This window comes from Eptesicus fuscus, chromosome 16, assembly GCF_027574615.1.
Source record: "Eptesicus fuscus isolate TK198812 chromosome 16, DD_ASM_mEF_20220401, whole genome shotgun sequence".
Lineage (NCBI taxonomy): Eukaryota > Metazoa > Chordata > Mammalia > Chiroptera > Vespertilionidae > Eptesicus > Eptesicus fuscus.
In genome coordinates this window covers 49,018,915-49,033,427 of record NC_072488.1, presented here as the reverse complement: position 1 = coordinate 49,033,427, position 14,513 = coordinate 49,018,915, and the positions used below count along the sequence as shown (strand labels likewise).

Below are 14,513 nucleotides of genomic sequence, written 5' to 3'. Positions count from 1 at the left end.
GAGGGGGCCAGGGCAGGGCCGGGAGGAGAGGAGCCCCTCCATGGAGGGCTGTGGACAGGGAAGAGAGGGGACCCTCCATGGAGGGGACATGGTTGGGAGGAGAGCGGACTCTCCATGGAGGGGTGAGGGCAGTGAGGAGAGGGTATCCTCCATTGAGGTGCAAGGGCAGGGCTGGGAGGAGAGGAGACCTTTGATGGAAGGGTGAAGACTGGGAAGAGAGGGGTCTCTCAATGTAGGGGTGAGGGCAGAGAGGAGAAGGTACCCTCTTGGTGGGGCAGGGATGGGAAGAGAGGGGACTCTCCTTGGAGGGGTGAGGACAGGGAAGAGAGGGGACCCCCCATTGAGGGGCCAGGGTAGGAAGGAGAGGGAACCATTCATGGGGGGGCAGGGCAGGGAGGAGTGGTGACACTCCATAGAGGGGACAGGGAAGGGAGGAGAGGGAACCCTCCATTGAGGAGGGAGGTCAGGGAGGAGGGGGGACCCTCCATGGAGAGGTGAGGACAGGGAGGAGAGCGGAACTTCCATGGAGGGGTGAGGGCAGGGAGGAGAAGGGACCCTCCATGGTGGGGCAGGGAAGGGAGGAATGCGGACCCTCCATGGAGGCGTATAGAAGGGAGAAGAAGGGATCCTCCATGGAGGGGTGAGGGCAGGGTGGAGAAGGGAACCTCCATGGAGAGGGCAAGGCACGGCAGGGAGGAGAAGCGAACCTCTGTGGAGGGGGCAGGGATGGGAGGAGAGAGGACTCTCCATGGAGGGGTGAGGACAGGGAAGAGAAGGGACCCTCCATTGAGGGGCCAGGGCAGGGCCGGGAGACGAGGAGACCATCCATGGAGGGCTGAGGATAGGGAAGAGAGGGGACCCTCCATGAAGGGAAGGGGCAGGGAGGAGAGGAAACCCTCCATGGAGGAGACAGGGCAGGGAAACAGGGAACCCTCCTGGGAGGGGGCAGGGCAGAGGGACTGGGCACACTCCATTGAGGGGACAGGGCAGTGGGACAAGGAATACACCATGGAGAAGACAGAGCAGGGAGTAAGGGGATATACTTCAGGGAGAAGAGAAGACAGGGGGACAGAAAACCCTCCAGGCAGGGGGCAGGAGAGTGTGAACAGGGAACCCTTCATAGAGAGATCAGAGGTGGGGGACAGGGAAGCCCACTTGGAGGGACAGGATAGTGGGGACAGGAAACCCTCCGTGCAGCGGGGAGGGCAGGAGGAAAGGGAACCCAATTAGAGGGGGCAGGTAGGAGGAAAGGGAATCCTAACTAGAGAATGCAGGGCAGGGAGAAGAAAGGAAACAGGGAACCATCCATGCTGGGGGGAGGGCTGGAGGAATGGGAACCCCACTTTGACTGATAAGACAGAGAGGAGACAGAACTATCCTTGGAAGAGGAGAAGGTACCCTCCATGGATCGGGCATGAAAGGGGTGGGTGTAGGGAACCCCGCTTTGATGGGTTGTGGCAGGGGGAGAAGGAACTCTCCATTAAGGGGGCATGGCAGGGGGAAAGGGAACCTCACTTTGAGGAGCAGGCATTGGTGAAAGAGAACCCCACTTTGAGGGAGAAGGGCAGGGAGGAGACAGAAACCTACATGGAGGCGACAGGGCATGGAGGAATAGGAACAGGGAACCCTCCATGCAGAGGAGAGTCTGGGGGGATAGGAAACCCTACTTTGAGACAGCAAGTACTTAGGCTCAGGTCCTTAAATAGATGGCAGCACAGGGGGAAAGGACATCCTCCATGAAAGTAGCAGGGCAGGAAGGACAAAGGGGTCCTGAGCAGGATTATGGGGTTAAAGAACCATCCATGGAGGGGCCAGGGAAGGGGAGACATGGGAGTAGAGATAGGTAACAGGGGAAACACACCCCTCCATGGAGAATCCCCAGTCCCCCCCCCCCCCCAGGGATCCCTTGTTCCTCAGCCCTTCCCCTTCCCAGGGTTCACTGTCCTACCTGTCCATCCCCTCCCGTGGTCCCCTGAACCCCTGCCCTGCCTTCCCATGGGGGGACCCTGTCTCCCCTGCTCTGATCACTCTGTGGTTGGTCCCCTTTCCCCTCTGCCTTTTCCCTCCATGGAGGGTCTTCTGTTTCCCTGCCCTCACCCCTCACTCACAGGCACCTGAGGGGCATATGCTCTGGTCTGTCCAGTCTTCATCTCTCCTGCCTCCAGGCTGAGTGTCCACTCTCTGTACCTGAAGCACATTCTCACCTTCTTCATCTGTCTGAATCCTACCTGAGCCCTCAAGACACATCTCAAATATCATTTCAAATGTCAAATCACAAGCAGGGGAAGGGGAAGGGGACGGTGGGGGATAAACGTGGTGGGTAGGAGGTGGGGATGGGGACTGGGGAGGTGTGGGGGAGTATGGGGTGGGGGTTGGGCACTGGGAGGTGTAGGATTTGGGGTGGGGGTGGGGGTGGAGAGTAAGTGTGTGGGTGGGGATGGGATAATCATGGGGGGTGGGGGCTGGCGGGTGGGTGGTGGTGGTTGGGGGCTGGCATGTGGGAGATGGGAGGTAGGGGTTGGTGAAGGGAAAAGAGAGCATGAAGGGTGGTAAATGGTGATGGAAGGAGACTTGACTTGAAGGCAGTGAACAACCAATACAATATACAGATGAAGCATTATAGAATTGCACACCTGACCTACGCAATTTGATTAATGAATGTCACCCAAATAAGTTTGATTAAAAATAAATAAAATGTGGGTCTTTTAGGTTAATTAGGTTATGACAGTGGAGCCCTCATGAATAGGATTCATACCCTTTTTAAAGAGACCCCATGCTATACTTACCAGGGGATAACTTTATATGTTATATAAATGTCTATCCACTATTTTGTACACTAGAAACTAATATTGAATGTGATCTCTAATTGAAAAAAATAAATTAGTAAAACAAGTTTTAATAAAAATAAAAAAGCAAATCAGAGTGATCTTGAAAAGACAAAAATCAGATCATTTCACTCTGTGCCTAAAAGCCTTCAGCACTCCAGCAGTGGTCAGCTCTCCAGGCAGCATCATGCCTGTGATGGTGTTACACTGCTGGGAGAGGAATGACCTGTCTCCTTCCTCCAGTTGCTCCCTGTACTGATCTGGTGACATGTGGCACTGGTGCAAGGCAGAACTGTGCTTCCTTAAAAATGAGCTAAGCATCACTTTGTCTGCTTAGGTCTAGAGTGGGAGCAGACACAGAAAAAATAAATTTAAGCCTTAATGGTCCTTATAGAATTTCAACCCACCAAACGGACCTCTATCCCCACTGCCCTACACTCCAGCCAGCCTGGCTCACCCAGCCTTGAGGAAAGAAGGCAGGGACAGTACTGCCTAGAAGCCAGTGAGAATGCATGTGGTGGGAAGGTGGAGAGAGCTGCAGTTCTCTCAGGATAGATATAGAGGGATGACTCTGCTAAAATCAGCCACACATAAGGGGACTCTGCTTTTCACTACATGATGAAGGGAGCACACCTGCATGATCCCACCATGCTCTCGATCTCCTCCCAGGGGACCCAGGATCATCCACAACAGGAAGCAGCTCTCTGGCCTTTGAGAATCCACAGACCCTCTGCAAAGTCCTTCAGCTCACACAGCTGATCTCAAAATACAGACCTCAGACATCTTAAATCCTGGGAAGCAGCCACTTTTGACTTTTCTTTCTCCCTCTACAAAGAATTTCATGTCTGGGTCTTCTGTACACTGCTCAAAGATGAGTGCGGACCCAGCGAGTGGCAGCTGGACCTGGTGTACCTGGGACATTTGCTGAGTGGCCTCAGACCCGACACTGACACTGAGCTTGAACCTGCATCAATCTGGTGAACACCACTCACCTCTACCTGGGGACTCCCTGAGAATTGTCCTCCTGCAACTTGAGTACCTGCAGAGGCTGTATCATTGACTGAGGCTAACAGGCACCCAGCAGATGGAGGCACACAGAGAGGCAGAACACGGGGTGCTCTGGGAGTTTTGCTGACCTGTCCCCAGGCTCAGTGCTAGTAAAAGCCAGCTTTGGTGCCCTGCTTAGACCTTCCTGTGCTCGTTCAGCCTTAGCAGAGACTGTCACAAAATGTGAATTGCTTTGTACATCCGAAGAGATTGCCCTGGGCCGGTCACATAAAGCATCTGACATTGGTCAGCACCAGCGTCCCTCCCAGGATGCCCCAGGACAATCACTCCCAGGGGCCAGCTTCAGAGCACATCAGAGCAGGATACAATTAGCCTCACAAGATGCATATCCAAAGAGACATCTAGGCAAGCACCAGACCCTGCTGAGATGAATTGTGCTGCACATGGTCAACACCTGTCAGCAGCTCATACACTGTAGGCAAGGCCAACTAGCCTGAGCATCGACTCAATACATGCATTGGGCAATAGCAATAAAAAACCAACCACCACAGAAGGTTCACATAACACACACAGGCCATATTCCTGGAGGATTCAGCTCAGGTGATCAAGAAGAATGTGCCACTGGGTTCCACAGGACACCTACTACACAAAGCCACACTACCGAGACTTGGATTCTCCAACACAGAAACAAAAACACAGAGGCAATCAAAAAGCAAAGACAAAGAAACATGCCCTGAATTGAAGAACAAAAACCACGTCCAGAAAAAATACTCAATGAAGTAAAGGCAAGCAATATACCAGATACATGTGTTTAAATAAAAATGGTTGTAAGGATGTTAATAGAAGTTAGGTGAAGAATGAATGAAATCAGTGGGACCTGGAAAACAAGCCTAACTCTGTGCCACACAGCATAAGCTGTCCTAAGAGGGAAATTCATAATATTACAGGTCTACATCAAGAAACAAGAAAAATCTGAAATACATCATTGAACTTTACACTGAGAGGAACTAGTGCAATAGAAAAACAGACACAACAAAGTCAGGAGAATAAAGGAAATAATAAAGATCAGAGCAGAAATAAACAAAAGAGTAAAAATCAAACAAGAGATCAATGAAGCACGGGCCATTGTGAGTCAGTGGTTAGAGCTATGGTCCACACACCAAAGGACCATGGGTTCAATTGCCAGTCAAGGGCAAGTACCTGGATTGCAGGTTCACCCCTGCCCCACGTTGAGGTGTGTGTTTGTGTGAGACAACCATTTGATGAGTGTGTCTCACCTCTCTCTCTCTCTCTCTCTCTCTCTCTCTCTCTCTCTCTCTCCTTCCCTACTTCCCTCTTCTCTTTGTAAAAAAATTAAATCATTGGAAAAAATATCCTTGGGTGAGGATTAAAAGAAAAACCACCTCTCAACCAACACAGGTGCTTGACTGGATGGCTTCACGGTGCATTTCATCAAACATTCAGAGAAGAACTAATACCTGTTCTCCTCAAACTCATGCAAAACTTCCAAGACAAGGGGAGACTCCCAAGCTCATTTTATCAGTCCAGCATTACACTAATCCCATAACCAGAATAATACTTTAGAAAGAAAAAAATGGTAATCCAATATCCCTGATGACCGCAGATGCTAAAATCCTCAACTAAATATTGGCAAACTGAATCCAGTAACACATTAAAAAGTGGGATTTATTCCGGGCATGGAAGCTTGGTACAGTATCTGCACATAAAGAACATGATACAGCATAAACAAAATAAAGAATAAAAATCACACGGTTATAACAATAGATGCAGAAAGAGCAGTCAACAAAACTCAGCACCTATTCATTATAACAACTCTCACCCCTACACAAGTGGGACTACATCAAAATAAAAAGTTGTACAGCAAAGGAAACAATCAACAAAATGAAAAGACAACCCACTGAATGTGAGAACATATTTGCCAATGATACATCTGATAAAGGCTTAATATCCAAAATTTATAAAGAACTTATTAAACTCAACATCATAAACCCCCAAACAATCCAATCTAAAAATGACCAAAGGACCTAAATAGACATTTCTCCAATGACAACCTGCAGATGACCATTACACAAAAAGAAGAAGATGCCAAGCATCACTAATCATTACAGAAATAGAAATGAAAATCACAGTGACTTATCACCTCATATCTGTCAGAATGGCTATCACCAATAAATCAATAAACATCAAGTGCTGGTGAGGATGTGGAGAAAAGGGAACCCTCGTGTACTCTTGGTGGGAATGCAGATTGGTGCAACCACTGTGGAAAGCAGTATGAAGTTTCCACAAAAATTAAAAATACAGCTGCCTTATGACCTAGTGTTTCCACTTCTGAGAATATATCTGCAGAAACCTGAATCACTGACCTGAAAGGATATATGCACCCCTATGTTCATTGCAGCATTATTTTCAATAGCTAAGATTTCACAGCAGCCCAAGTGCCCAACAGCAGATAAGCAGAGACAAAGCTGTGCTACATTAACACAACGGAATACTACTCACCCGCACACAAAAAGAGGAAATCTTATGTTTTGGAACAGCATGGATGGAGCTGGTGAGTATTATGCTAAGTGAAGTAAACCAGTCATAGAAATACAAGTTCCTTATGGTTTCACTTATATGTGGAATCTAATGAACAAAATAAACTACAATCAAAATAGAAACAGGCTCATAGATATAGAAAACAGACTGACAGTTGTCAGAGGGAAGGGATATTGGGGGACTAGGTGAAAAAGGTGAAGGGATTAAGCAAAGAAAAGAACTCAAAGACACAGACAGCAGTTTGGTGTTTATCAGAGAGAAAGGGTGTACGTAGAAGAGGGTTTAGAAAGGGATAAATTGTGATGGAAGGAGACCTGACCTGGGAGGAGGGGGAAGGGTAGTGAGACACATAATTCAACATACAGATGATGTATTATAGAACTGTATACCTAAAAGCTACATAATTCATTACCAATCTGTCCCCAATAAATTCAATTAAGAAAAAAAAAGCACATTGTGACAGATGCTACAACCTGGATGCACCCTGAAGACATGATGCTCAGAGAAATAAGCCAGTCACAGAAAGACAAATACTGTGTGATCCATCTCACATGAGGTCCCTGGAGCCGCCAGAGTCATAGACAGAGGTAAGATGGAGGGTACCAGGGGTGGGGGAGTGGATACAGAGTTGTTTAGTGGGGACAGAGCTTCAGTTGGAGACTATGAGAACAGTGATGGAGATGATGGTGGTGACGGCAGCACAACCATATGCCTGTACTTAACACCACTGAACTGCGCACTGAAAAATAGTTAAAATGGTAAATTTCATTGTGTATATTTTACTGTGATAAAAACAACAACAAAAATAGAAGGCACTGTCCTCAGTGAGGGGAATCAGGTAGAGCTGTTCCCTATCTGGACCGCATGGAGAATGCACATGATAAAAGAGCACAGGACTCAACACTCACACCTGAAAATGGGCACAAAGGGAATCAGGAAACCTGCCCTATCTGGTTGGTCGGGTCAATGTCAATCACCTGGTCGTGAGATTTTTTACAAGACATTATTGAGGAAAACCGGGTGAGATCATGTGGGCCACCTCTGTATTATCTCTGACAAATAATGTGAACCTACAATTATATTTTTTGAAAGGTTAAAAAATAAAAGGGGTGAAACAGATGGGGTTGTCTTGCCCCAGAGAATCTGTTCCTGCAGGTCCAGTTGGGGTCGGGGCTGAGTAGAAGGAATTGTCCAGGGGAACTAGGAGTCACTGGTGTTGAGGGCCACCATCCAGACCAGTGACCTCCACAGCTACTTTCTCATCCCATCACGGAGTTTCCCCAGACATTAATAAAGCTGCTGTGTCTCAGGCACTTCTAATGCGATCACTCGGGTGAACAGTTCCTTCACTGTACCGCATGGTTTCTTAAAGGAGCTTCCAAACCTTTTAACCATCTCAAAAACACAACATGGGCAGCACAGTCCTCCCACAGTGACCCTCTGCTTCATTAAACCACATCCACCAAGTGACAAGAATGGGCGTGTTGTGCCATTCCAGGAACGCTGGGCCAGGGTGCTGTAGACAGAGCAGATTCACTTCTCGGTGTCTTGGTTGGTTCCTGGGCACAGTGCCAGGGAGTGACGCTGCCCCAGTATAAGAATGAAGGAAGGCAACATTGTCATTGGAAGAAGTGCCTTTTAATCAACTACTGATCGCAACTGCAGAAATGAACTTATGCACTGTTAAAGGTCAGGAAGAATAAATGATTTTTCTCTGTGTACCCGGCAGTGTGGTGCTCAAATTAAGGTAAAAATAATGCTGTGTCTTCATATGCTCTCTCCTTCCAGAGATGGCTCCAATTTAACCGTCAACTTGACTGGGTGATGGAAAAAGTAATGCTGGTGAGTGAAATCAACACATCCCCATTTTTAGGTGGTTAAACAAAGATGAGAGATCGAGCGTCATTCATCAAAGGTCTGACACTTTACTCTGTGGTCCATTCAGGGAGCTTCTAATTGTTCATCAAAGACTGAGACATTAGGGTAATAATGTGAGCTGTCATGAAGGACTTTTCAGTGTTTGAACCCAGTAAAATCTTGCTCCTTGTGGTCCATATCATATGGGCCAGGGAGCTACCAAAGTTAATCCTCTTCACACAGTGACACAGGGATCCAGGGATCCTCTGGCTTGTGGATTCAGCTGGCAATTAGTACAGACCAATGGTGTAGAGGTCTGACAGACGAGTGCTATCAGGAAGGCTTCGGAGGAGCCACTCATGGCTGTTTTTGTCCTTGGCCAGAGCTGTCTCACATGGTGAGAGAGGCTCAGAAACGCAGAACAGCACAGACACCTTGCAATTTGGCACATAGGACAGCACACTCACCCTCATGTTCCTGTACCTGCGCAGCCAGCCAACTCAGTCACCTTCATCTGGAAGAACATCCAGAGAGAACAATAAAATAGAAGTACCTCATGCCAATGCACATAGCACTTCAAAGTACTAAGAAAAAAGAAACAACTCTCCATGTATTTCCAGACCCATTTTCTTTCTTCCTTTTCTTTTTCTCAAAAGAACAGAACACATCAATTTGGAGCCACAGGATGGAGCAAGTCAATGACCAGCTGTCCACCCAATGATGACAACAGGGTTTCAGGACAGAATAGTAACTGCGGACTCCAGAGAGAAACAGCAGTGGGCTAACTTGGGATAGAAGTGAGAACCTGATGAGTGACCAGCACGGTGGTGAGCTGATTCGTCTTGAAGGCAGTGAGTCTTAGCTTGGCTCTGTGAGCAGGACGGGAATTACTCAGAGGGGACTGGACCAGGGGCCTGTGGGAGCCAGATTGGGGGCTGCCCTGGACCCTTGCCTCTTCTCTCTTGACCTGGCTCTAAAGCCATGGCCTGGGCATTATCCTCTCAAATACTGAGAAAACAAATCATCTCTGGTGAGGACCTGGGACAATGGGGCCCTGGACTCCAAAGGATTGGGGTAAATTCTGCTAATGTTTCTTTCTTTTTCTTTTTCTCTTGCCAGTTTCCCCTGAAAACCATCCTGTTATATGAAGCTTCAATACAGCTCATGGGGGGAGAGGAGTCTAAGGTTCCGAGAGTACCAGAGCTTCTAGCAGTAGGACCTGGAAGGTGGCTGAGATGCAGGGGGAGAGGAGCTGTGGGTGAGCTGGGCCAACACAGAGCACACCCCAGAGGCTAGCATAGGTGCTGCGCACGCTGGTGCTGAGGTCACCTCCAGAGCTGAGGAGACAGAAGTGAGGTGTGAACTTCATATGCTCCACAGACTGACACAGTGGGCTCTCACCTCTGCCACTCAGTGGTGGGAAGACAGACTGTGGAGCCAGTCCAGTAGGGGCAGCACATCCATCACCAGCCTCCTCTGAAGTCTGGAAGGAGAAAGGAACTGCATGTGAACAGGCGCAGGGGTCAAAGGCAAGAGGCCAGGGCTGCAGAGCCCCAGCCTGCAGTCCCACCACATCCTGCACTTTAATTCCAAGTACAAGCTAATTTTTGCAAATAGCACACATTTTTGCAACAGTAAGAATTGTAGGTTTGACTCAAATTACATTAGAGATTTCAATGTTGGTTTGTCACATATTCAATGGATATTAGCTGAACCCAATGCAATCATCATTTCACAATGTATGTAAATCAAACCATTGTGCTGTCTGCCTTTATTTCTCAATAAAGCTGAGAAAAATAAACAGTGCCTTAGTAAATGGGAAAAAATGGTTATAGATGTAGTGGAATGCATAAATCATAAATAAAAGAAAACATATCAGGATACACACTTAATAAATAGTATCATCTTGACCTGGAGGCATGCTCAGTGTTGAGCATTGATCTAGGAGCCAGGAGGTCATGCATGGAGTCCCCTTCAGGGCACATGCCCTGGTTGTGGGCTCCATCCCCAGTAGGAGGCTTTTAGGATGAAGCTGATCAATGATTCTTTCTCATGGCTATTATCTCTCTCTCCCTCTTCCTTCCTCTCTGAAGTCAATACAAAATATATTAATTTAAATAAATGAATAGTATCACCTCAAAATGGTATCTGGATATATAAATTTACAAAAGACCAAAGGATATACTTTGAAATGTTCACAATATTTAACCTTGGATAGTGGAAAGAAGTTTTTTCTTTTACTTTATAGTATTCTTTTGAAATTTCTACCCATAATCCTGTATTATATTTGTAATGAGAAAAAAATTAAAAATATTTAAGGAACTCTTATTAGTGTAAATGCATTTTGTATCCATGTTCAATGACCATCCACTTATCTTTGAGAAACTTAAAAAGTGCTTTGGATTGTGAAATATCCTTTAAAATGCATTCTTGCACTCTACCAGCTCCTGAATGAGAACACTGGGCTTTGGACATGCTGGGTCTGCTTGGAAAAAATAATGGGGCAGGGCTGGGGGGTGGGGCAGGGCTGGGGACAGGGCATGGCAGGGACTGGGGGCTGGGTAGGGCTGGGGGCAGGGCAGGCACTCTGAAGAGAGGCTCCTAGGCAGGATGCCTCATGTCTAAAGCTCAGGCTGTATTTGAAGAATTCCATATTTGAAGGCTGATGTCTTCAGTAAAGGTTCAGACTTGGTAAACTTTAGACATGAACCACAGCAAATTTTCTTTTAAAATGGTTTTTGCCATTTTTACTGCAAAAATAAGAGGAGCGTATTTATACATAAAATATTTTTAAAGGATTAAGATCTCCTAAGTCACAGCTCTATGATTCTAACCACAACTGGCTCTACAGAGGCCGACAGGAAAAGTGGAAGGAGCACTGGCCCTGGGTTCTCATTTGATCTCTGCTACGAACTTGCTTTGTGGTCTTAGGGATTTCACTTAACCTTTCTGGGTTTCCTAGCTACAACTATGGAATGAGGGTAAAATTAGAACCCTTTAAGGTTTCTACAAAATCTTAAAAAAGTAATTGTAGGTTCAGATTTCTACAATCTTCCTAAATATCTCAGCAATAATAAACTTTTCCTTGGATTAACCTTTCTGGTAGCAACACTTCACAAAAATGTGAGTACATTTTTATAATACTACTCATTTCAAAAGTACAAAATCTCTATAAAACTTATCCTATAACCTCTTGGTAGATGCTATTAAACAATTCTTAGTAACTGTCCTTTAGGCCAACAGTAAATTTAGCATTATCTTTTTAAAACATCAATTGCATATTCTTTGAATTGGTATGAAAATGTTGTGTTATAGGCTCAGGAAATACAGATGTGTTGAGCACTACATGTCACTTTTAATAAAATTCAACAAGTAACTTCCCAGGTTTGAAAAAGAAGTGAAGTCAATTTTCTTTAGGTAAACATCAACTCTTGTAAACATGAAATGAAAATGTGGCTGTACCTTCTGCCTTAAAAGTTTAAAAAACATAATAGATGTGATTTAACTCACTCAATTGGTTTGTGAAGCTGAATACTTACATGGAGGGTCTGCTCCATCCTGACATCAGCTTAGTGCAAGGACTGACAGTCACATGTCACCTATTCTCTCCTGTGAGGATTGGACCTGCGTGTGAATCATTCCTGCCACTAAGCCGGTAGACGGCCAGCCTGCTAGGCAGCAAGGATGCCAGCCTTAGTCCACAGGGGTAAGAAGTGCTGCCATCTCTCTCAGGACAGTTCCAAACTCAGCCTTTGAAGGACAGCCCTACCAGTCTAGAGCCAGCCAGGCCACTGCTGGGCTCTCAGTCAAGAGTGACAATTGTCTCTCGCTCTTATTTCTTCTTAAATCAAACCACCCAACCACCCACCCACCGAACCAACCACCCTACCAACCAACCACCCTACAAAGCAAAATTTAATAATCATCCTTGCACTCAAGTCACTGCTGAATAAACACCAAGTGGTATATGGGCTCACATGGTGAATTCCCTCCTAGACACACATTCCCAGAGTCTGGAATAAGCTCTGCCCCTGCCCTTTCCCTTCCCTCAGCTCTCCTCTCCACCTTCTGCCGGTCACCCCCCCCACACCCCCCACCACACACACACACACACACACGTACACACACACGTACACACACACACATATATATACACACACGCTGTTTGAACAGGTAGTTAACTTTCTGGGGACTACAGATCCATCTTGTCCCCTGGCTTGAGACACAAGCTCTGGAGAAGCAGGACCCCTCAGTGCCTGGCTTAATAGACTCAGGGCCCTGCTGGGGTCTGGCTGGAACTCTGTCCCCAGCTGCCTCCTGTCAGCTCAGCAGCCACCACTGATCCAGGTCCAGGGATCAAGTGCAGCTGCACCAGAATGACAGGGGACCAGCTGCGCACAGGGAAGGAGCCTGCACTGGGGCTCTTGGTCTCGCCCTGGGGCTGTCAATTCTCCTGCTTTCTCCTAGGACCCAGGGGCTCGCCAAGTCCCACCCTTCCGGAAAGTGACCCCTTGGCTGCCCCCAGAACAAAGCCCAGGGAAACCCCAATCTTCCAAGTGTTTTAAATACCTGGCAGGCCCAAGTTCACCCTTTGAACGAACCCTTCACGCCCACTACAGCCACCACCACGTGGGACACTCCAAGTCAGGGTCATTGGCAGGTGCCAGATAGGCCTGAACCAGTACCTAGTTGCTCGGAGTGGGGGGAGGGGGGCAGATAGGGCTTTTAGGCTGCAGTCTCTGGGCAGGTGAGCAGGAGGGATCTCACCTTGGTGACACTGAGGAAGGGGTCTGGCCCAGCTTCATCTCCAGCTCCTCCCTCAGATTAGCAAGCGGATCCAGCCCACAGGCAGAAGAGGAGAGTCTGCAGTATGGTGGCCTGAACCCCAGGCAGATGCACTTGGTCTGGCTGTGGAGGAGGCATCCACACCAGCTGGCCTCGGCCTCCAATGGCTCCTCCGCCCGCGAGACCCTGGCGGACCCGGGCGGGGCAGTAGCGCGAGCCAGGAAGCCCAGTGGCCCCCAGGCTTGTCCCCCTCACAGATTTGTGCTCCTGTGGCCAGATATGCCAGGCTGGCCAGCCAGGCGCGTTTGACGCTGCAGCGCCACCTGGTGGGGACTCTGCGCAGTACCAGGAGGCCACCCTGGCTCCTTGCTGCCAGGCCTCCTTTGCTCAGTAGTGTGGGTTAACTCATCCACCCAGCATTGCTTTCTGACACTCTGTCCCTGCAGAATACCTTCAACACAGGACACTTCTGCATTTTGGCCAAGTCAGTGGCGAGAGCCAGAATTTTTCATTAGGTCACTGGTTTGCTCATCATCATGTAGAATATCTGAGCTTTTCAATTTTGACTTATTTTATTAAATGTTTTATATCAAAGAAGGAAATGATTTTTTGTAAATGTGATAAAGGAGGGTATGTCATTATATTATCTGTATACCAGGTGTCAGCAATTTATAGTCAGTGGATGAAATCTTGCCTATTGCCTGTTTATATATGTCTCATGAGATAAGAATAATTTTTATTCACTTTTTAAAAGTTAGAAAACAATATTGTGATACATAAACATAATATGAAATTAACATTTTTGTGTCCATAATTAATGTTTGACTGGAAGGCAGACATGTACATTCATTTACATATTGCCTTTGGCTAATTTCATGTTACAATGTCAGAGTTGAGTAGTTATGACCAAGATGGTATTGTCTACAGAGCCCAAACCATTTACTACCAAACCCTTTACACAGGAAGTTTGCTGATCTGTGTCCTACACAGAGTAGATGAATGCCATGTGCGTTATTAGTAGCACTGTATTTAGATTCCAAATGATATTAAATGTGTCATATTGCACATTTTAAAATCAACAAAATATGCCTGGCTGGTGTTGCTCAGTTGTTGAGCATCAACCAATGAACCTGGAAGTCACGGTCTGCTCTGAAAACCAGTCATATGCCTGGGTTACAGGCTCAATCCCCAGTGTGAGGTGTGCAGGAGGCAGTCGATCAAAGATTCTCTTGCATCATTGATGTTTCTATCGCTCTACCTCTCTTCATTCCTCTCTGAAGTAAACAATATATATATATATATATACATATATTTAAAAAATAATAATAAATAAATGAAATCAACAAAATATGGTAACTATTCACCAGTAAAGGAATACATAAATAATTATGAAATACTTATGTGAATAAATACTATAAGGCAGTTAAAATCAATAAAGAACTATTTGTCTCAAAGTAGATAGATTTTAAAATTTATGAT

General features: G+C 46.7%; 3 long non-coding RNA genes and 1 other non-coding gene across 4 annotated transcripts in view; 2 read left to right on the top strand and 2 right to left on the bottom strand.

The window, feature by feature from the left end:
- The first annotated feature begins 2,981 nt into the window (after nucleotides 1-2,981).
- Nucleotides 2,982-3,184, top strand: LOC114229841 (small nucleolar RNA SNORA74). Its single transcript, XR_003615747.2, has one exon. It is a non-coding gene; the product is annotated as a small nucleolar RNA SNORA74 (small nucleolar RNA).
- Nucleotides 3,185-6,370: 3,186 nt separating this feature from the next.
- On the top strand, nucleotides 6,371-9,447 carry LOC129151829 (uncharacterized). The gene is made up of 5 exons (XR_008558486.1): nucleotides 6,371-6,405; nucleotides 6,833-6,979; nucleotides 7,891-8,234; nucleotides 8,906-9,076; nucleotides 9,369-9,447. It is a non-coding gene; the product is annotated as an uncharacterized LOC129151829 (long non-coding RNA).
- The window catches only part of LOC129151827 (uncharacterized), a 105,704-nt gene continuing 99,321 nt past the window's right edge, over nucleotides 8,131-14,513 (bottom strand). Inside the window, exon 5 of the long non-coding RNA XR_008558484.1 lies at nucleotides 8,131-8,209. This is a non-coding gene — a long non-coding RNA (uncharacterized LOC129151827). The remainder of the gene's footprint in view (nucleotides 8,210-14,513) is intronic.
- LOC129151826 (uncharacterized) lies at nucleotides 9,394-13,118 on the bottom strand. The gene is made up of 3 exons (XR_008558482.1): nucleotides 13,017-13,118; nucleotides 11,789-11,858; nucleotides 9,394-9,732 (listed from the first exon to the last, which is right to left on the bottom strand). It is a non-coding gene; the product is annotated as an uncharacterized LOC129151826 (long non-coding RNA).